The sequence below is a fragment of the Rhinopithecus roxellana genome, chromosome 14 (genome assembly GCF_007565055.1).
Source record: "Rhinopithecus roxellana isolate Shanxi Qingling chromosome 14, ASM756505v1, whole genome shotgun sequence".
NCBI classification, from domain to species: domain Eukaryota; kingdom Metazoa; phylum Chordata; class Mammalia; order Primates; family Cercopithecidae; genus Rhinopithecus; species Rhinopithecus roxellana.
The window spans coordinates 84,688,595-84,710,723 of NC_044562.1; the positions used below are offsets into that span (position 1 = coordinate 84,688,595).

The 22,129-nt window shown below is 37.2% G+C and overlaps 1 protein-coding gene across 2 annotated transcripts in view; it reads left to right on the forward strand.

Moving 5' to 3' along the window:
* Window positions 1–21,730: 21,730 nt before the first annotated feature.
* The window catches only part of FIGN (fidgetin, microtubule severing factor), a 135,279-nt gene continuing 134,880 nt past the window's right edge, over window positions 21,731–22,129 (forward strand). For both annotated transcript variants that reach the window (XM_010365320.2, XM_030917100.1), the window contains exon 1: window positions 21,731–21,901. The gene's annotated coding sequence lies outside the window, so the exon portion shown is untranslated. The remainder of the gene's footprint in view (window positions 21,902–22,129) is intronic.

A 22,129-nucleotide genomic window follows, 5' to 3' on the forward strand; every position in this document is an offset into this window, starting at 1 on the left:
AAAACACTCTGCAAACATAATTTGCTAATATCTTCATTCTAGCCTGCATATATATATATATATATATATATATATATATATATATATATACACACACACACACACACACACACATGATGTAGGAATACTGTGGACTGTATTATACTAATAAAAAGAGACTTCTTAAAGATGATTCATTTTGGAATCATATGAAATTACTAGTCAGGGGTTGATAAAGAAGTGTCAGGAGTTCATTTACTGCTTAGAACAGTACAGCCAGAGTCTCATCTTCTATATGGAAATATATGACTCAATATTTACAATGAAATTATAGTATACTATTACTAAGTCTGGTTGCATTTATGCTATTCTAATCACCAGCACTGACCCACCAGTGGAAACATATTTAAAAAACAAGAATTTGATATTAGAGCAGTTAGAAAGATATTGGTAATGATTATGTCAATACGTAGTTCGCATCAACACAGCTAAATGGGAGGGCAAGAGGCTTACAGAAAGAAACAGATGATTTTTTTCTTCCAGTAGATCTGCAGAGTTTTCTAGCATTTCGTAAGTATTATGACACATAAAAAGCTCATTGCTCAGATTGTATGAGGGAATTGGGCATATTTAAACGCTTTTAAATCATTTTATTGTTGTTATTGTGCTTCCCTGAGAGGACTCTTAGTGGTAAAAAGACAACTCATATGTCAAGCCAGACAGTAAATTGATACCTGATGTCAGTTTCATTTATACCACCCTTTACTAGTGTAGTTTTAATCTAATTGACTTTTATTCCCATCATAATAATACTTCAAAAACATTAATCAGTGTTGTTTCACTGTAAGCATATTTAAAATTTCCCTAAACTTAAGAAGTTAACATTATTTCAATAATTAATATCATTTTTATTCTTCAGCATAATTAGTTATCTAAAAGGGGAGCTGTATTGTTTTAATATGAAATTCAACCTATTACCCTAATGAGCATTTTTCTAAAAATATTGTTGAAACATTTTAAAGACAGATAATGAATTTCAGAAATAATTTCACTGGAACATACTCACCATTTGGATTTCCTAGTTTTAGATCAGCCAATGGTAGTTTATCAACTTAAAAACTTACTCTTTTTTTTTATTTGTTTTTTTAAAAAAAGGTGGGTTTAAATTTGGATTTTTCTTCCCAACTCCTACCTGCTTCAGGATATGAGCATTTCTAAAACTGAAGCAAATCAACATAGTTTTAAACTACTATATAAAATAAAAATGAGAAAAATCTTGGCAAGAAAAACAATGAGCAATGTAAGATTCTGATATGTTAGGAGGTTTATTTTTAAAAAAATACTAAAGTATGTGCCAGTTTTTCAGTGTCATTTGTCACGTTTTGGACTACATTGAGATAAGCTACACTAATAAGAAGAAATCAGCTTTTTATATTATGACATATTCACAGAGCTTTGTGGAGGAGGCCGTTCATTGTATTTTTCATCTCCTCCCACTCAGTCAATGTACATAAAACAGGCTTGTTGGCAGAAAAGGAAGGGGACAAATCTAGTCTAGAGTAATCACCAAAGCATTTTCTGAAATAGAGCTGAGAATCCAGGGTCAAATTCTCTCAACTTTAGATTGTAGAGCCTGGTAGAGGCAATTGTTTCATGCTTTTTATTAGCATCTATGATCCAAGTTGTGCAGTGATACGATTCCCATCTATGTTAATCCACAGAACACATTACATTAAACAAAAAAGTAAAGATACTTTCAGACCTCTTTTTATTTTTCATGTATTTGGTTTTTAACTTTATTTGAGTCTAAGTAAAATGGAACAATGTCAGAAATCTCCTGGGCCTAAAAGGCCAAAACCAATATGAAGCAAAGGGATGAGCATATATACGTTCAACTGACACTGATCTGAATAGGGAGTCGTACTGAATAATTTCTACGCAGAATTTCACATTGGAACAGAAGTAGTATAGATCAGCTGTCTATAACGCCTAAATTCACCAAAAAATTTCTTCACTCTCCTCTTCTCTTGGGTAGCGTAGATGTGGTGTACAAATTGCCCTCCTGCTTTCTGCCCAGTGGAGATAGCATGAAGATTTTTCCTTTTCCATTATAGAAAAAAAATAATTGTTGTGGTAGAACTCATTATTAACCTCTTGTGAGCAGCTTAGTGGCAAGAACTTCTGATGCCCAAACTTAATCTTGACGGTCTCTTCTCAGAACTGCAATTAACAATATAAAAGTTAACTTGAGTCCTGAAAGATCAAAGAAAAAAGAAAGGCTCACAACTTCTATTTAAATGGTACAGTACAATTCACAGAACACTTCCTTAGCCAGTGTCACATTTCATTTGCACAATTACTCTGTGAGATACATAAACAAATACCTAACATTATATAATTTATTACTTCAATTCACATCATATACATGATGAAACAAGTTCAGAGAGGTTAAGTAATTTATGTGTGGTCACCAAAACCCATATCATTTCTCTTGTGTCTTGCCACCTGAGACAGAACAGTATGTGTTTCTTAGAAAAAAAAAATCCCAGTAATAAAATACTACATCCTGACTGTGTTAGAAAGATCAAGAGAGTAAGAGATACAGGATCTATATTCATCCTTTTCAAAGTATCTTCACCTTCAGTATATTGGAGTACTGTCTATTATTTGACAAGCCCCTGAGTGTACTAATGTTCTCTCCAGGAATGATTCAAGCCCAATAGCCGCATTTAAAATGTCATTGATTTCTAGACACTAATACTCAAAAATGATACACAGCCCAGGTTTCTGGCATTCCATATGACCATCTGCTAGCATGGCGTGGTGCCCATTCACAAGGTAATAAGACAATTTAAGGAGCATACAGATGCCAAGCATTCCAAGGCTTAGAGTGATAACCTGAAAAATAAAGCAAGCAGCTTTCTTTTTCTATGATGAGCGGATCCGTCTAAGTCAAAACATACCAAATCATACCTTGCATCTGTTCCATTAGGGGAGATCACGTTAGTTGACATGTTGACATAGGGTAGCAAATACAAAGAAAAAACTGCTGTTACTAGCTCAAACCCTTTACTCATTTCTGTTTGTAGGTTATGAGAGGAATTAAGGTACGATCCTCTTGAATAAAATCCTGGCATTTTAACCTAAGCTCAAAGACAGGCATCTGCCATAGAGAAAGTGAATGTTAGGTGAAAATTCCCAAATGCATTTTCTAATGTTAGGAAGCTTCATACCTTTATTTACTTGTGATCAATCAAATCTCCAGTAGCATGTGGCTCAGACACAAAAGAAGATTCAAGTGTTGAGACAGGATTACATTTTCTGTAGAGGTAGATATAGTACCTCTATTGACTCACCTGGCTAAGAATATAATAAGGAAGATATGGTCAACACATGTTCTACTCTGAATCCTAGCAAGCATCTTTTGACTAGAGCTATTTACATGTTGCCTCACTGGAGACGTATGATTCAGTCATTGTTCCTTCACAATAGGCTTTTTATGCCTATATTTGAGTTGTTTAAAGATCAAGAGTAGTAAGAAGAGAGGCTAAGGTAAGGTTAAAGAAGAAAAACAGAAGAAGAGGCTGGGCACGGTGGCTCACGCCTGTAATCCCAGCACTTTGGGAGGCCGAGGCAGGCAGATCACGAGGTCAGCAGATCGAGACCATCCTGGATAACATAGTGAAACCTTGTCTCTACCAAAAATACAAAAAAATTAGCCGGGTGTGGTGGTGGGAGCCTGTAGTCCCAGCTATTCAGGAGGCTGAGGCAGGAGAATGACGTGAACCCGGGAGGCAGAGCTTGAGTGAGCCGAGATCGTGCCACAGAACTCCAGCTGGGCAACAGAGCAAGACTCCATTTAAAAAAAAAAAAGAAAGAAAGAAAGAAAAACAGAATAAAAAACTAGAAGGCAAGGAAAATAAAAAAGTGAAAAAAATTAACCTATGTTAATAATGATCCTACAACATTAATTCTTATGGCTAGTTCCATACTAATTCTAGAAAAACTTCATTTGGATATTAATGAATAAATATGTCTATTTGCTCAATATTTGATCCTGAAAAAGACATAGCTTTTTCTATCCTTCACCTATTTATAAAAACACATATATTCTGGAAAACAATATGGCTGCATATATATTTATTTTTCATGGATAGGTACTGTATGTATATACAAATATGTATATACAAATATGTTATTAAAAAATACACAACCAGGTGCGGTGGTATGCAACTTTAGTCCCAGTTAATTGAGAGACAGAGGAAGAAAGATCACTTGAACCCAGGACTACAAGCCTATAGAGTGTGATGCTCATGCCTGTGAATAGCCACTGCACTACATCTTGGGCAATATAGCAAGACTCTGTCTCTAAAAAGAAACAAGACCAAAAGCCTACATAAACATAGCTCTGTGTACAGACACATTAGAAATCAAAATCCACATTGTAGTGGAACCCTAGTGAATAGTATTTAGTAGGCGGCCACTTATATATAGGATTTGTTCTTTCTTCTAAGCGTAAAAAGAAGAAATTAAGTGTAAGATGTTTCATAATAAAGCATTATGAGAATATATGAAGGTGTGAATGTGTATAAATATATATATTTAATAAAGTTGATGTGTCTAATAGAATATGATGGTCCTCATGGTAAACTGAATCAGTTACATTGCTGAAAAAAATATTTATTTATTGGTTTATGATTCATTCAGCAAAAATGTATTGAACACCTATAATATTCATAAGTAAATCCTCATCCTCAAGGAATAATAGTTGTAATTATAGCAATATAAATTTGCTTTATTTTTAATCTTTAATTGCTTTATTTTAATCTTTTATTCAAGAGATTTAATGAGTATCTACCGTGGGTCAGGAATTGGTTTGGACTCCAATAATGTAATTTAAAGAAATCATTTCAGTCTTTAAGGTGTTCGAAGGGTGAGGTAAGACAGAAACTAGAAAATATACTAATATATAGTGTTTTATGGCAATGTAGGGGAGCATAAGTCATAAAAAAGACAACGCCTTGTATTTGGTGATTTGTGAAGATTTCACAGGGTAATTTCTAAACTGTTTCCTTGACACTTGGAGGACTACTGATTTTTTTTTCAGAATTATATATGCATCTGTGGGTGTTGGAGTAAAAAGGGGTTACACTCTGAGAGGTCCAAAGATCATCACGCAGGTGATCTGCATCTCCAGCAGCCGTGGAATCCATGACTAGCTATGGATGACGGCAGATTAAAGGGTGTAGATATCAAAGCAGATAATAATGAGAAAACAGAGTTTCAAAACCAATTATGAAATGTCCTGATAAAAGATAAAATGTTGAAATCAGTAGGTCTCTTCATGATGGTCAGATGCATGTTATAGATCTGTGCACCCTGTAGCTATTTATTAAAAGAGGGACAAAAAGATCATGAGAGAAAAGTAAGAGATTAAAAGAAGAGTCATCAAGACAAAGAAGGTCCCCACAAAGAAAGACAGGCTTAGCTATGACTAAAAGTGCTGCTGGGTGTAAGACTATGAGGATACATCTGTATTCAACTTAGGGCAAAAGAACATCAAGTTTCAGAAAGGAGAGATGATGATTGTTTTATTTGCTTTCAGATAATGGATTCTCTCACCTCTTTCCTTTCCTTTCCTTTCCTTCCGGCTTTCCTTTCCTTTCCTTTCCTTTCCTTTCCTTTCCTTTCCTTTCCTCCCTTCTTGCCCTTCTATCCTTTTTCCCTTTTCCTTTTCCCCTTCCTCTTCTCATCTCCTTCCTTCCTCATTACTTCCTTCCTCCCTTCCTTCCTCCTTACCTTTTCTTTTTTCTTTTTCCCTTCTTTTCCTTTTTTATTTCTCTTCTTTGTTCTCTTTCTTCTTTTTCTCTCTATTGTTCTTTCTTTCTTCTTTCTTTCTTTCTCTTTCTCTCTCTCACATCTATGTAGGTATCCATCAATATATCCATAGGAAAGAAAGAAGGAAGGAAGGAAGGAAGATATCCCAAGCTACTTGGAATTTGATAAGTGTGATTCTCACTTGAGGGTGAGGTGGTCTAGACCCATGTATGCCGCAGGGGAGAAGCAGTCAAATTTAAGTCTGATAAAGAATCATCACAGGTCATGTTAAAAGTAGATTCCAGTATTCTCCTCAAAGATTCTGATTCATTTGGTCTGGAATAGGATCCCGTAACCTCTCCAGATGAATCTAAAATATAGGGTTGAGACTACACTTTGGGAGATGTTGCCTTAAGAAATATTAAACATCCCTTCCAATGTTATTATTTATCTGCAAGGATTAAGTTCTATAGTTCCACTTCATTTTGATGGAGAAAGAGTAATTTCCATTTTTATAAAGTATATTAAAGTTACCAAAGGTCTTAGAAACACTCTTTGAATGTGCATTTGTATATTATAATACATTATATATACATATGTAATTCTACTTCAATTTTAACCTCACCCTGAATTAATTCCACATTGCATATTGTTATTTTTTGAGCAGAGTGACTATGGTTTAAGAGAATGTCAGTTTCAGGGAGAAAAGGGAAAAGAAAGTAGAAGGAACAGAAAAACCATCTATGAAAGGAGTCTAAGTCCCCCTCAAGGTTCCCATTTTTAGTTTAACCAAAGAAACAAAAGTGAAAACCTAATATTCAAAATTTGGGTGGCAGAGGTTGGTGGATCACTTGAGTCCGGGAGTTTGAGACCAGCCAGGACAACATGGCAAAACCCAGTCTCTACCAACATAAAATACAAAAATTAGCCAGGCATAGGGGTGCATGCTTATAGTCCCAGACTGAGGTGAGATGTGAGAGGATCACATGAGCCTGGGTCAAGCCTGCCGTGAGCCGAGTTTGTGCCACTGCATACCAGCCTGGGTGAAAGAGTGAGGCCCTTTCTCAAAAAACAAACAAACAAACAAAAATTAACAAACAAAAAAATTACATATTTTGAATTATATCCCAAACCAAGAATAAAAGATTAAATAATAGACCTCTGGTCTTTGTGTTCCCTCACCCTTATCAACTTAATAAGAGGTTGACATTGTTGTAGAAAGGTGGTCAAGATCTGCCGGTTAAACTGAACAATAAACAGGAACTCTATTGCACCATGCTTCAGCTTGGCTTTACAGGACGAGTGAGTAACTTCAAATCTGATTAGGATGGGAAATTTTGCCTGGACAGGTTTGAAAAGTATTGAGCAATTTCCTAGCCATCATCACACTAATTCTGGGTATGAACATACTAGAGTGAAGCTCAGCAAAGCAAAAGGACCACTAGAATGAGAGGAGCAGGTGCACTGTATAATAAGAAGTGCAAGGACTTTGCAGCAAGATAGAACTTGTTAGAAGTCCTACCTCTACAACTTACTAGATTTCTGTCCTAACTGAAGCTATCTATCCTTTTTGAGACTCAGTTTCCTTACCTGAAAATTGAGATGATAAGTTTTTCCTCAAAATTGTGTGAAATAAATGAGGTGAAAAGCCCACTCAATGGATGACTCACAACAAATTTTAGTTTGCTCATCCATAAAGATTACTTTTAGGATCTTGCAAATACAAACACGCAAATAATCAGCAGAAAATGGAAAAATCATAATGGAGATGTTTGTTGTTATGTCCAATACTGTTCTTCAACTGAACTATCTTTCAACAGTTGGTTCTAAATATTATGCTGGCAAAATGTGTGGGAGCAATTAGTACTTGGTCCTTTTTCTGAGAGGATTTGATATGTTTCTCTCTAAAGATTTTTTTTCAATCCCGTGGGCTATGATGGTAGGTTAATGGAATCATATTTTGAGATATTAACTGATATTTCTTTCCCTGGACATCCCCCACATTTTCTGTGCATCTATTACCATGACTGTATCAGTCCATATGGGATCATCTTTCAGGGGAGGATTTCAATGGCTAAGGAAAAAGAGTCAGAATCTCAACTTTGAGTTCCGTTCATAAAGACAAATAACTTTGAGAAACAAGAAAAGAAGTACAAAGGATATAGAGAGAAAAATGTTTGAAAATGAAAAATCAAAAGCCCTAAGGACGTAGAGCACAGTTTACACCATAAATAACACTGTTGGAAAGAATACAGGGTAAAGTAAAAGATGATTTTTGAAATACAGAGAAAAGTGAAACAACTCAGAAACAGTCACATACCACATGTTCTCACATATTGGTAGGAGTTAAACAATGTGTACAGATGGGTGTAGACTGTGGAATAATAGATATTGGAGTCTCAGAAGGCTGGGAGGGTTGGGAGGCAGTGAGGGCTGAAAAAATGACTTAATGGGTACAATTTGAGTGACTGTTACACCAAAAGCCCAGATTTTACAACTATGTAATATATCCATGTAACAAAACTGCACCTGTACCCCTTAAGTTTATAGTTTTTTTTAAGAAAATGAAAAAAAAATCTCATTCAGATTGGAGTTAGGAAAAGAAATAGGAGAGAGTGGTGGAAGGAGAGACTTGGGCACGAAGGAGTGGGGAAGAATAGGGCTTAGCCATAAGTATGGGGTTCCCTTTTCCCCATCCTTTCTTTTTGAAGAAGACTGTGTTAATTATAATGCCACTTTGGAATAGAAACAATGAGTTAGTAAGATGCCTTCAGGATTAGATATGATGACAGATTCTCTTAGGTCAGACACCAAGCATGGTGTGGAAAAATATCCGAAAGATTATGAAGCTCCTAAGAAGGATACAGAAAGCCTGAAAGAATTTCACTGGAGTAGGATAAACGTGCATTTGTATCCACGGGACACCCTGACTGGATGCATTTTGGATTATACAAACTGAAGACACACATGGTAGGACCATGGATACCTACTGCACATGTATCTGAGACAGAAGTTCAAGTGCCGTGCCTGAGCCAAGTGAGTTACATGCCAGTGAAGACAGAATATGGCTGTGAACCACAAGCCTTCTTGTCAAAAACAGGATCTAGAGTACCCATCAAAAGAAGAGAAAGGTAAGAGGAGATTCCGAAATTAACTGAATGTGTCTCAAAAGGAGACCAAGAACAACTAAAAAAAAAAAAAAAAAAAAAAAACTGAGATTACCTTGAACTATCTAGGTTTCTGTTTTGACTACTAACAGCTGGAGAGCTAAAGTTTGTGTCTATATTTTGTTGTCCTCAGATACTCTATTCATTGTGACACATAGCCAACAACAATCTTGTAGAATTTATAATGACAAGAGTAGATATAATGCATGTTTAACTATGGCAAACATCAAGGATGCTTCTGTGATAGATGGAAGGGAGAATAAGGAAAGAAACTTATTATTGGTCTGGCAGCAGAAATACAAATAGCTGTCATTAAACAAGGTCTGACATGAGCACGCTGTGCAACTGTGTAGCTTTAAGAAGTGTAATTATAGGAATTAAAAGAATTATTTCTATTTTTATTTATTTATTTATTTATTTACTTATTTATTTATTTTCATTATACTTTAAGTTCTAGGGTACATGTGCATAACGTGCAGGTTTGTTACATATGTATACTTGTGCCATGTTGGTGTGCTGCACCCATCAACTCGTCAGCATCCATCAATTAATTATTTATATCATGTATAACTCCCCAATGCAATCCCTCCCCCCTCCCCCCTCCCCATGATAGGCCCCAGTGTGTGACGTTCCCCTTCCCGAGTCCAAGTGATCTCATTGTTCAGTTCCCGCCTATGAGTGAGAACATGTGGTGTTTGGTTTTCTCTTCTTGTGATAGTTTGCTAAGAATGATGGTTTCCAGCTGCATCCATGTCCCTACAAAGGACGCAAACTCATCCTTTTTTATGGCTGCATAGTATTCCATGGTGTATATGTGCCACATTTTCTTAATCCAGTCTGTCACAGATGGACATTTGGGTTGATTCCAAGTCTTTGCTATTGTGAATAGTGCTGCAATAAACATACGTGTGCATGTGTCTTTGTAGTAGAATAATTTATAATCCTTTGGGTATATACCCAGTAGTGGGATGGCTGGGTCATATGGTACATCTAGTTCTAGATCCTTGAGGAATTGCCATACTGTTTTCCATAATGGTTGAACTAGTTTACAATCCCACCAACAGTGTAAAAGTGTTCCTATTTCTCCACATCCTCTCCAACACCTGTTGTTTCCTGATTTTTTAATGATTGCCGTTCTAACTGGTGTGAGATGGTATCTCATTGTGGTTTTGATTTGCATTTCTCTGATGGCCAGTGATGATGAGCATTTTTTCATGTGTCTGTTGGCTGTATGAATGTCTTCTTTTGAGAAATGTCTGTTCATATCCTTTGCCCACTTTTGGATGGGGTTGTTTGTTTTTTTCTTGTATATTTGTTTGAGTTCTTTGTAGATTCTGGATATTAGCCCTTTGTCAGATGAGTAGATTGCAAAAATTTTCTCCCATTCTGTAGGTTGCCTGTTCACTCTGATGGTAGTTTCTTTTGCTGTGCAGAAGCTCTTTAGTTTAATGAGATCCCATTTGTCAATTTTGAATTTTGCTGCCATTGCTTTTGGTGTTTTAGACATGAAGTCCTTGCCCATGCCTATGTCCTGAATGGTACTACCTAGATTTTCTTCTAGAGTTTTTATGGTATTAGGTCTAACATTTAAGTCTCTAATCCATCTTGAATTAATCTTCGTATAAGGAGTAAGGAAAGGATCCAGTTTCAGCTTTCTACTTATGGCTAGCCAATTTTCCCAGCACCATTTATTAAATAGGGAATCCTTTCCCCATTTCTTGTTTTTGTCAGGTTTGTCAAAGATCAGATGGCTGTAGATGTGTGGTATTATTTCTGAGGACTCTGTTCTGTTCCATTGGTCTATATCTCTGTTTTGGTACCAGTACCATGCTGTTTTGGTTATTGTAGCCTTGTAGTATAGTTTGAAGTCAGGTAGCGTGACGCCTCCAGCTTTGTCCTTTTGACTTAGGATTGTCTTGGCAATGCGGGCTCTTTTTTGGTTCCATATGAACTTTAAAGCAGTTTTTTCCAATTCTGTGAAGAAACTCATTGGAAGAAAGAGTATCAGCGATTCAGGATCAAATGAATGAAATGAAGCGAGAAGAGAAACCAAAAGAAAAAAGAAGAAAAAGAAATGAACAAAGCCTGCAAGAAGTATGGGATTATGTAAAAAGACCAAATCTACATCTGATTGGGGTGCCTGAAAGTGAGGGGGAAAATGGAACCAAGTTGGAAAACACTCTTCAGGATATCATCCAGGAGAACTTCCCCAACCTAGTAGGGCAGGCAAACATTCAAATTCAGGAAATACAGAGAACGCCACAAAGATACTCCTCCAGAAGAGCAACTCCAAGACACATAATTGCCAGATTCACCAAAGTTGAAATGAAGGAAAAAATCTTAAGGGCAGCCAGAGAGAAAGGTCGGGTTACTCACAAAGGGAAGCCCATCAGACTAACAGCAGATTTCTATTTTTAAAACAATATTTATAGGTAGATGTCTCTTAAAGTTGAAGCCATGTTTCTAGACATACATTTGAAATTATTCATGATTTATATGACTCTCCTCCTGTACCTCCTCCTCTTCATCCTTTCCTTCTAGAAGGTAAACATTGGCAATGGCCCTGTAAAAATGATTTGAAGTGAAAGCTGCCATAATTTTCATCACTGTCTTGTCAATACAGTGATGTGACATTTTATAAGTTTAAGTTCAGTATCATCACAGGTAAAGTTAAGTCTTTCTTTAAAATCTCCAGATTCAATAACTGAACTTGGTAACATGGCCCAACATTTCACTTCTTTTCTTGTGCAACGTTGCCTATACCATATCCTTTCTGCTGCATTTTAAAATATTATTTCTTATCTCCAAGGAGCTAAAAATGGCTAGTTGGAGTATCAGGAAATACCTTGCTTTTTCCTATTTAGCTGTTTCTTCTTCAGGTAAACTTAACTCCATTCATTTAGTCATTCAACAATATTTATTGTGTCTACATGTATGCCAGTTCAAATGCTTTGTTATTTTAATTCTTTGAAAGTTTATGTTGAAATACTTATTTTACTATTATATGTGGCCAGAGTCACTATGATTTGCTTAAATTGGAAGCATTTAAACATTTTAATCAATTTTGAGAGTAATAGTTTCCACATCCCAAGGCCCTGATTTCTTCTGAAACATGCAAAGTAGGTTCTCAAAATTAAGATATAAATTAGATTATTAAAAAAAGTCAGAGTTAGACAATGGGCTAAAAAGTATTACAAGTATTCTGATAGGCTCTATTTGTTATTCAGATACAGGTTGAATGGTACAATCATTTCAATTGTGTGGTGCAACAATTCCAGGGGTTACCATTCACAACAACCATGGTAAAAATGGAATTCCTGGTATTATGCATAATAATGATTCTACACAGCCATTCTACAAACTCCACCACTACTACTGCCACCACCTCTGTCCCTTCTTTCTTCAAATATATTTGTGTGCTTATTAATAGGTGATCCCTTTCCCAGTATTGATCAGGCCAGTCTTGGTGGTCTCACTCCCCTTGCCATCACAGTTGAAAAATGTGACCCAACAAGGGTGAGAATAAATCCCCTGATGGCTTCTGGATAATTGTTTCCCTTATAAAAAAAAAAGAGTCATGGAGCAAGACAACACTCCTCTTCTTCCATTGGATAGAGTCTTGTCTCATGTGATGTTTGAAGCTGTTGCACCCATAATGTGGAGTAAAAATCACCAAAATATTCAAGATAATAGAAAAGAAACCCAAGAACTTCCCTACCCACATATTTTTATTGAGAGATAATAAATCCCTTAGTTCTTGAGCTACTGTTAGTTTCTCGTTCTCTTACTTGCAACCAAAAACATCTTTAATGAAAGTCATGAATTTGGCTACTGCATTTATGAGTATGGAAATGAAAAAGAATTTTGTGACTTCTTATCATATCTTCTGACCAGGAAGTACAAAATGAAACAAAACAAATCCAACCTTCTGGTGTTTCCACCAGTCTCACTATGGGACTGCAAGTCACTGCCTCTTGGTTTACAAAGGACATAATTAACCTTCGGTGTTTACCAGTTATTTTGGGGAGGTGGAGAAACAGTAGTAAATAAATTAACTTGATTTTTAAAAATTAATTGGCTGTGATACTTGGGAGATCAGAATATAGTCTGGACTCCTAAAACACAGTTGGTCCACTTGATAATTCTATGTGCATCTAGGGATTTATTTTTCTGTACCTGTATAACTGCCTTTGTCAATACCTGTGGCTCTCTTCACCTCTCTTTACCCAGATAGTTGGAAATCTGATTGTTGTGAGTATGACACCTGTGCATATGACACCACATGGGAAAAAAAATGATAATATTTAGAAACTGCAGCCAGATTTATCAGAGGTGATACAGCCCAGACCTTGTCACTTTTGGAAACGGTAATAACAATGACGACAACAATCACACTGGAAGCAGGGCAATTATTTTTATTTATTTATCTCATAATACCAACTTTTTATTTTAGATTCAGGAGGTACATGTGCAGGTTTGTTACATGGTTATATTTCGTGATGCTGAGGTTTGGGATACAAATGATCCCATCACCCAGGTAGTGAGCATAGTCCCTAACGTTTAGTTTTTCAACCTTGCCCCTTTCCCGTCCTCCTCCTTTCATTGTCCTCTGTGTCTATTACTGCCATATTTAAGTCCATGAGTTCCCCACGTTTAGTTCCTACTTATAACTGACTACATATGGTATTTGGTTTTCTGTTCAGCAGGGCATGTTAGATAGCAGACAGACTGTACTTAAATATGCCTTTTTCTGATTACCTGTAAACCTATGCTAATGGGGATGGATGCCTAACACTGCAATCTATTTGTGTGTTTAATTTAGACTGAGAGTCATTATTCCTATCTGTTGCCAACTAACAGGAAAGAGTACAAAAAAGGGGAACTTTTCAGTTATAAGGCTCAAGTCAACCAACATCAGGTCACTTGATAATGGTAGAACTGGCAGGGCTCCAAGGCAGGGGATCCTTCATAGATATTGTGGATGTCTTCACTCCTGTGATGGCTGTGAGCTATGGTGGAGCATCTATGTATCAGTAAGAAGTAGAGAAGAAAAGCATCAAAAAAGGAAAAGTGAATGGATATTACTTTCTTGGAAAAAACACAGTATTTAGTGTTCTCAAAAGGAGAATTTTATTTTTCTTCTTTTAAATTAAAAAAAAAAAAAAAAAAAAAAACCCGCATGGCTTGTGGCCTTAAGGAGAGAAGCACAGGGACAAGGCTGCTTTTGTACTCTATTAAGGTTGAGATTAAAGTCCCTACTGATAAACTGAACATTCTTTAAAAGTGACCAGAAGCAAACAGTGTCTGTTTGCTGCTACTTTATTACAAAGACACCACTGAGAATAGCTAAGAATATACTATTTGATCTTTAACAGGTTGACCAAATGATTGCAGTTGGCTCCAGTACATGAGATGCTTTCTGCAAATTATTGTTTCTAGTTATAAACCTTTATAATATCTCAGAATGAATTATGTATGTATTTCATGTTTTCTTTTCTGTTATCAGCCTTGATGTTCTCATTTCAAGTTTCACCCTAGCCTCCTAATAATGCAATATTGAGGCCATTCAGACACTAATTATGCCTCCGTGGCTTTTTTGAAATGACTAAATCAGCATCAGTTCTATAATTATCATTAGCAAGTTTGTATCAGTGGCTCACATCACTTGAAAAGCTCAACTTAAATGATTTGTGAATGTACTCATCTAATACATTGAACGCTCTCTATAGATACAAACAGGTGCTTGCATATTGCTTTATGTAAAATAGAAAGTCTGTACATGTATATTGTATGAAATACATTTTCAATTCAATATTAAAATATTATTACCATTCTTGAAATATTAAGCTATATAGAGACACCCAAGATACCTGTGCTTTAAAAGCTCAGTTGGGGTGAGCAGTGTAAGGAAATAGAAAACTATTACTCATACTTAAAGCTAGACCTGATGTCTTCCTCATTTTCAGAATGTTCAAATAGGAATCTGGCAAGGATGATTGACAGGAAGAAGTATCCAAATGCAATTCCTCTGTATTTTCATTGTTTCTGTTCTTGAATTATTGATATTGCCAGTAGTCATTTGCCATGAAAACAAATCAAAATACGTATGGTAAGCACTTACTTGAATGCAATACTTTTACATGATAAAAATATTTACAGTACATCATGCTTATAATTTAACAAAATGGCAAACTGGTAGGGAGAATAACTATAGCAAAAAAAAAAAAAGCATGGTACAAATTATAATCTTAATTCTGTGACTCAATGTATAAATGTTGTATGAGAAAATATTACAGGCAAAGAAAACAGCTACTGAGAGGAGAAACCATGAAGATTTCTTTATATCTCTTAGAAAAGACTCACCTTAAACAGGGAAAACCTGATAAGAATTTCTGAATTTAGGTCTCTTTAGGAATAGTGGAATATACATGAAAAGCTAAGCCATTGCACTTCCCAGTGACAATCACTTTATATATGTAGTATACACACACACACACACACACACACACACACATGTATATGGTTTTTCTTCACACCACGCCACCTATTACTAGATCCCTATTTGTAAAAAAAAGAAGAAGAAGAAAGAAAGAAAAAAACTTGTGCCAGGCTGTAGTATTTTATGACCTACATTATTACCCTCTGGGTAGTGAAATGATGGTGCCAAACTAATTATTGCTTTGTCTAATTTTAAATCCAGGTCTACGGAGATTAACAGCTTGCACATTAATTCAAAGCACCAACAGCCCACCTAACCTAATGCCGTTTTAAATGAATTAAAAGCCCTGTTTAGGAAACTTTAATATACTTTAAATGAAGGAAATGTGCATCTGTATTTTTATTCGGTTTATAGAAACGAACTTCACTTTGCTTATTTTGCTTGTTCAAACATACTCCAGGGAGGAACTTTCCTTATCTTCAGACATTACTTCTCTTGAAAATGAAATATCTTCTAAGCTTGAAAGCACGGTCTGAGTGGAACTAATTGTAAAGTGGGGGTGGTAGTGGGAAGAGGCAGAATGAGTAGAAAGACCATGTTCAGGTAGAGGGAAAAGAATTCAATTTCAATGTATTGTCCCTTTCTATATCTTTGACATTAAATGAATGCCTTTAAACACACTGACATTTTGTAATATTACAAAATGAACGTGCAGAATTGAGCAATCAATACAAACAGACCATCTACAAACAAGGCAAGGAAGCATATCACCAAACCTACAAGAAGAATTCACAGTTTGGGGGACCAGAAAATGCTAGACCATTGCAATAACTTCCCACCTGGTCTCCCTATTTTCAGTTCTTTTAGCTCTATCTTCTTAAAGCAGGGTTCAGACCACATAAACATCTTCATTACAAACCTTCCAGCACTTTCTGTTAACTGCCTACTGAAATGAAAACCTCTCAGGCTGGGATTCAGTGTAAGTTCCTCTGCAATACATCCCCAATTCTCATTCCCATCCTTATTTCCCATTCTGTGCCTGTGTAAAGCAAAGGGTCAACCAAACTAGATTATATGCTATTTTGGGCAAATACTTCTACAGTTTCCTTTCAATTTGTCTTTGCTCATGTCTATTTCCTCCACTTGTCAACTCATTAATTTCCCCAGTAAGCATGTATTTTGAATTATCCCGATTAATTTAGGCATGGGGGAAAAACAAAGATGGAAGTTAAAACAATTGCCTGCCCTCAAGAAGCTCAAAATCTAGTGCAGGAGTGAAACACATGAACGCCTTTAAAATGATGTGAAGATATAAAGAGAGAAAGAGAAATAGACTCTGAACAAGGGAAAGATACTTAAGTGCCTCTAGGAAGGTTGGGGTGTGGGTTAGAGGAACTAAGTGCTGAGCGTCCTAAGGGAGTTAGCCCGCAGAAGAGGAGAGGAAAAGTCAATTCAGGCAGGGGGCACACTGACAAGCAAGGCATAGAGAGAAAAAACAGCACAGCTTATGCAAACCATAAGTGGTCTGTTTTATTGACGCATAAAGATTGCTATGACAAGGCCAAGCGTGGTGGCTCACTCCTGCAATCCCAGCACTTTGAGAGGCCAAATCAGGAAGATCACTGCAGTCTAGAAGTTTGAAACCACCTGGGGCAACAGAGTGATATCTGTTCTCTGCAACAAATAAAAATTTCAATTAAAAAAAAAGAATAGAAAAACTGCCCTGTCCTTCACGGAAGAACTCATAATTTCCTCTAGACAAAACTCCTTTATAACTGCACTTTCTAACATTCACTTTGGGCTATATTTATCTGGCTTCATCCGTAAAATATTAATGTCACTTTTCTTTAAATCCTCTGCAATTTGTAGTGTAATACTTTTAACTATATTAAGCATTGAAAACTTTCTAAATGAAATTGAGAACCATGCAAAATCAGGCAAATGTTGCAGCAAATATACACAAACTATAAATATATGTGAACTTAAAAATATAATACTTAGGTTAATAGAAGAAAGCAAAACATCTTAAGTGAACTTATCACCGGATTTTCCAGTTTGTCTCTACTGTAGAGCTAAATCACTGAGGAGATGTATGAACCACACTAATATCATTTGACAGTACCTGCGTTTGAGTGTCATTCTGAGCAAATTGAATAATTTTACTCAATGAGGTCAAGATCTTCACTAGCTTTTGTGTGTGTGTGTGTGTGTGTGTGTGTGTGTGTGTTCATTTTTTTAGGGGAAAGGGTGGTACATAAGAACTTCTTAGTAGTCTTTATTGAAGTGAAAATGATGACCCTTAAACTGCAATTTTATGGAAGCATTAAAAGATTATATTGCCACTAATTTGCATTATTGCAAGAACTACCTCAGATTTTTGTGAGTAATATGAAAGAAAAAGTCTAGTTTCATAAACAGCTACTAAGTCCTACAATGTGTTTTGAAACCAGGGCTTTGGAAGAATATGTTATTAATGTTTTATTAAAATGCTTAGCATTTAAGTTCAAAACTAAAAAACAATATTTGAAAAATTAAATTGAATTGCCTTTAGCATTTTATGAAAAACTATACATCATAGACCTCCAAACTTCTTTCCTTAAAGCATCTTATGACCTACACCTCCCTCATCTTTTCTACCCGCTGTCTACCTTCTGCCTCCGCTGATGTTTTTTCCTTTCCTTTCCTCTCCCATCACTTAGGTAAAGCACATCTCTGTGTCCAGCCTAGCTCATATTTTCCTTAGTCCAGTGCAGACAAGTCTATGGTCATTTGCAAAATCACATTCAATATCACTTTGCTTATTCCCTTAACCTTCACTTTTGTCGTTGCTGCTTACATTATTTTCAGAAGAAAAAGAAGAAATACGTAGAATTCCCCTCTGAATTATTTTGAAAGGAAGGCATACACACATATACACTTCTGAAGAAAAAATAGTTATGTTGATTTTTTCTTCTGATTTTCTTAAAAAGCACAAGTCCGAATATACTGTGTATTGGAAATTCATATATTAGTCAAAATGTAATGCATTATATTTTAATGTCTGTGCATTTAAAAAGTAAAATAGAAAGAGAAACGATATTGCTAATAGAGTGGGAAAAATTAGTCAAATTTATTCTTTTCTGAAATAATTGTTTCCTTGACTAGCCAACTTCCTTTAAACACTCAATATTTAATTCTCATGTTACCTGAATAAGTTTCAAAAAATATTATAGAGATGGATGTCAGCTACAGCCAGAAACATTTCTTTTGAATAAAAGTTTTGAAGACAAATGCATACAGAATATGACTGTTAAAATACTTTTTAATCATACCACATCATTAAAGATAGTTTTATTAAAACAACGAAAACTATGAACATTGCAAACAAAGCAATGAATCTCTGTGAAAAAGAAAGTCAAATTTTATTTTCCTTTGCTTAAAGTAATTGGAGAAAAGCAACTTTTACCTATACTTAAAAAAAAGGGAGAAATAGTGCAATGACGAACTCCCTTGTGTACCTTATTATTATGGAAGTCCCAAAATGTATATTCTATTATGTAAGTCCCTTTTATTCCCAGAGTATATGTAATTTTGAACAATTTTGAAACTCTGTACCGTTATCCAGTGCTCTTTTGAATAGTTTTCCAATTATTTGATTCCAAAGTTAATTATATTTATTTGCATGTTGAATGATGTTTTTTATAATGTGTATTTCAAATGAATCTATAAGGGAATTGGAAAGGTATAGTTATTATCTATTAATAAACTCTTGCTGACCACACTTTTTTCTCCTCTTTCTAAAGAGCAGGGGTTGTTTTATTTTAGATATTACAGATGAACGGCTTTAAGTCTGTCATCAAAATACATTGTTTTTCTATTCAGTGGACACTCTATTATATATTTTATTCACTACTTGAATTTACACAAGGAACTGTAAATTCAGTGCTAGGAATTAAATGTTAAAGGTTGATGAGCTCTGAACTTTTTTAACAAACAAGAACAGAGCAGTTTTGCCCGAATTGCACAGAGCATCTGCTGTGTGTCCAGAGGACTTTTGGTCGTCATTCCCCAAATGGGTAATAACTGCGATTATGAGCGCTTCACAGTTTTTTTTTTTTTTTTTTAATTCATCTGTACTCAATCCAGCAGTGACCCACAGATATTTTCCTACACTTATTTCTTTGTGGTAAAATCCAATGAACAACTTTTCAGAATATCATTTTCAAAGCTATCTTGTAAAATATAACTAAAGAGGTTTCAGTGTTCTCTGTTACATAGAATAAAGTTCTTCTGTTTTATTTCGAAGACTCCTTTAAAAAAAATGCACAGAAAGGTCAAATCCGTTCCAAATAGAAATCTCATTGCTTAGAAATATTTCTTAGGATCTCGAATCACTCTTTTTTTTGTCTTCTAAATTCTGTCATCTGCCTAGATTTAACTGAAATAATTTTTATTTCTCAGTGTGTTAGCTAAAGGCATCCATTCAAAGGTAAGAACATCATACAAGGTGAGTGGAATTAATTTCAAAGTATATATTTGGCATTTTTAAAGAGCTGCATTTCAGCATCTGGAGAGCTGCAATTTAGGCTATCAAATGTACAACAGAGAAACTGGGGGAAATGCGAATACCCTTATGAGGAGGGTCAGTCCTCAGCAAGTGCATTTTCGGTTCCAACCTTCAAAGGTAACATTTTCAGCTTGATGGGCTCCTGGTGGAATATTTAATTTGCCTCTTTAATTCTTAGCTTCGTCGAAATATAGAGGACTGGATGTCTACCAGGCCAAAGTATAAACTCACCATTTATCTATTAAAGTCATATTTAATGAAAACGAAGAGAAATTATGACCCAATTCACTCTCTTTCTCATTACAATTCCTAAAGAACTTTGCCGGGCACATTATCTCGTAGACATCATGATCAAATGTTATTGTTTGCTTTATTATCTCAGTTGGATGGTTGGCTAGTCTAGAATGAAATAGGTTGAAGGCAATACTCTCAGCCTAGAAGTCTGAATGAGGTTCCCATTCAAATGATCCTGATTGTTTGCGGGTGGGGCGGGGTGATTAGTAAACCAACTGAGCTTACACTGCATAGTAAGCGTCTGGATGCCGCACATTTACATCTAACAAGAGACCCCAGAAAACGTGTGTGTGTTTCTTAAACCTTATGTTCCGAACAAAAGGCTATCTCAGCAACAGACAATCAGCACTGCATTGCTCCCTGGGATGCGAGCAACACACTCAACTGCACATTTCATTCTTCTTCGGCTCCCAGCACCACAAAGCCCCTACTCTCTTCCCACTCCTGGGTCCCCAGATTACTCCATAGAGGGGGGTTGGGAAGGCAGAAGCCTAACGTCTATGCCTGCGCACCAGCCGCCGACACCAGGGCCCCCCGGGCGCTGCTTTCTCTGGCCCAAGCCGCCTGGGGGAGGTAGGGAGGGGAGCCAGGGCGCGCGAGAGGGGACCGCACACCTAGACACTTAAGATTTTATTTATTCATAGGGAGGCGGGGGAGGGGAACTGGGTGAACGCGAATTTTCCCCCTGAAGTTGCTTCTTCTAAGCAGATCAAGTCGTTTTCTGGCTGGTGCTGGGGGCCCCGGGGAGGGTGCCGGTGAGGTCCGGGCTCTCGAGAACAGATCCCGTCCAGTGCGCAGAGCGGGTGGGGGAGGGCGGACGGGCCGCAGCTGTCGAGAGGGCCGGGAACCGACAGGGAAGGGCCCGCGGGCCGAGGAGCAGCAGGGCTCTGTCCCGGGCCCTCTAAGACAGGCCGGGGAGCTCAGGGGCCGGCTGGTCACGCGTGGGAAAGAAAGGCCCCTTCACCCTACGGCGCTGCTCCCCTTTCCCCAGGCTGGGCCGCCCGAGAGTGCGCGCAGGGAGAGCTGCGAGTCCCCGCGCGCGTAATCATGACCTCGGGGCCCCCTCCGGGCCGCGTGAGCGCGTCGGCGAGGCTGGGCGGCCGCCGCGGCCCCGGCCGTGTAACATGACCCGAGCGGCCGGCCGGCCAGCGCGGCGCGGCCATTGAGCCCTCCCTGCCCATGAATCTCTGGCGCGTCTCTAGCTCGCTCGCCCGCTCGCCTCCCGCCTCCCTTTCTCCCCCTCCAGCTCCGCGGGCTCCGTGCGCCTCTCCCTCTCCCTCCTGGTCCTCCCGCTGCCCGTCTCTCTCCACTGCCCGCCTCTCGCCACTGCCTCCCGTCTTCTCTCCCTCACGGCAGCCTCTGTCTCTTTCTCCCTCTCTCCTTTGAAAACTGATCTTTGGCTCTTAGTGTGAAAGTGATTTGAATTTGGCTCGGCGGCTCTCTGCGCCTGCGCCCAGCCTCTGGCATGCTGGCTCCTTCCAAGCAGCTGTTTTGGGTTTGAAATTCCAACATGGCAGAGGCTGCAGTCCGTCTTCCCTTCAAAAACTTGGAATGATTTCAAATCATAGGCACCTTCACTTAACCCTAGCTTCCATTCATCAGCAAACACATCGGATCGATGCTACGCTAACCTATCGGGTTCTCTCTCCGCGCGTTCAGGTAAGAGGAGCTTCGTAGTTTTCTACCATCTGTTTAAATTTGTTTTTGTTTTATTTTTAAAGATTATAAATACATCCAAGACCTGTAATTAAAAGAGATCTTCGAGTTGTGCCGTAAACATTAAATTCAATTTCCACACGTTTCTATTCTGTACGCCAACCTGCTGTCTAATTTCTCTGTTCAAAGTAGCCCTGAAACATTATAATGCATATTTTTGCTGCTTAATCA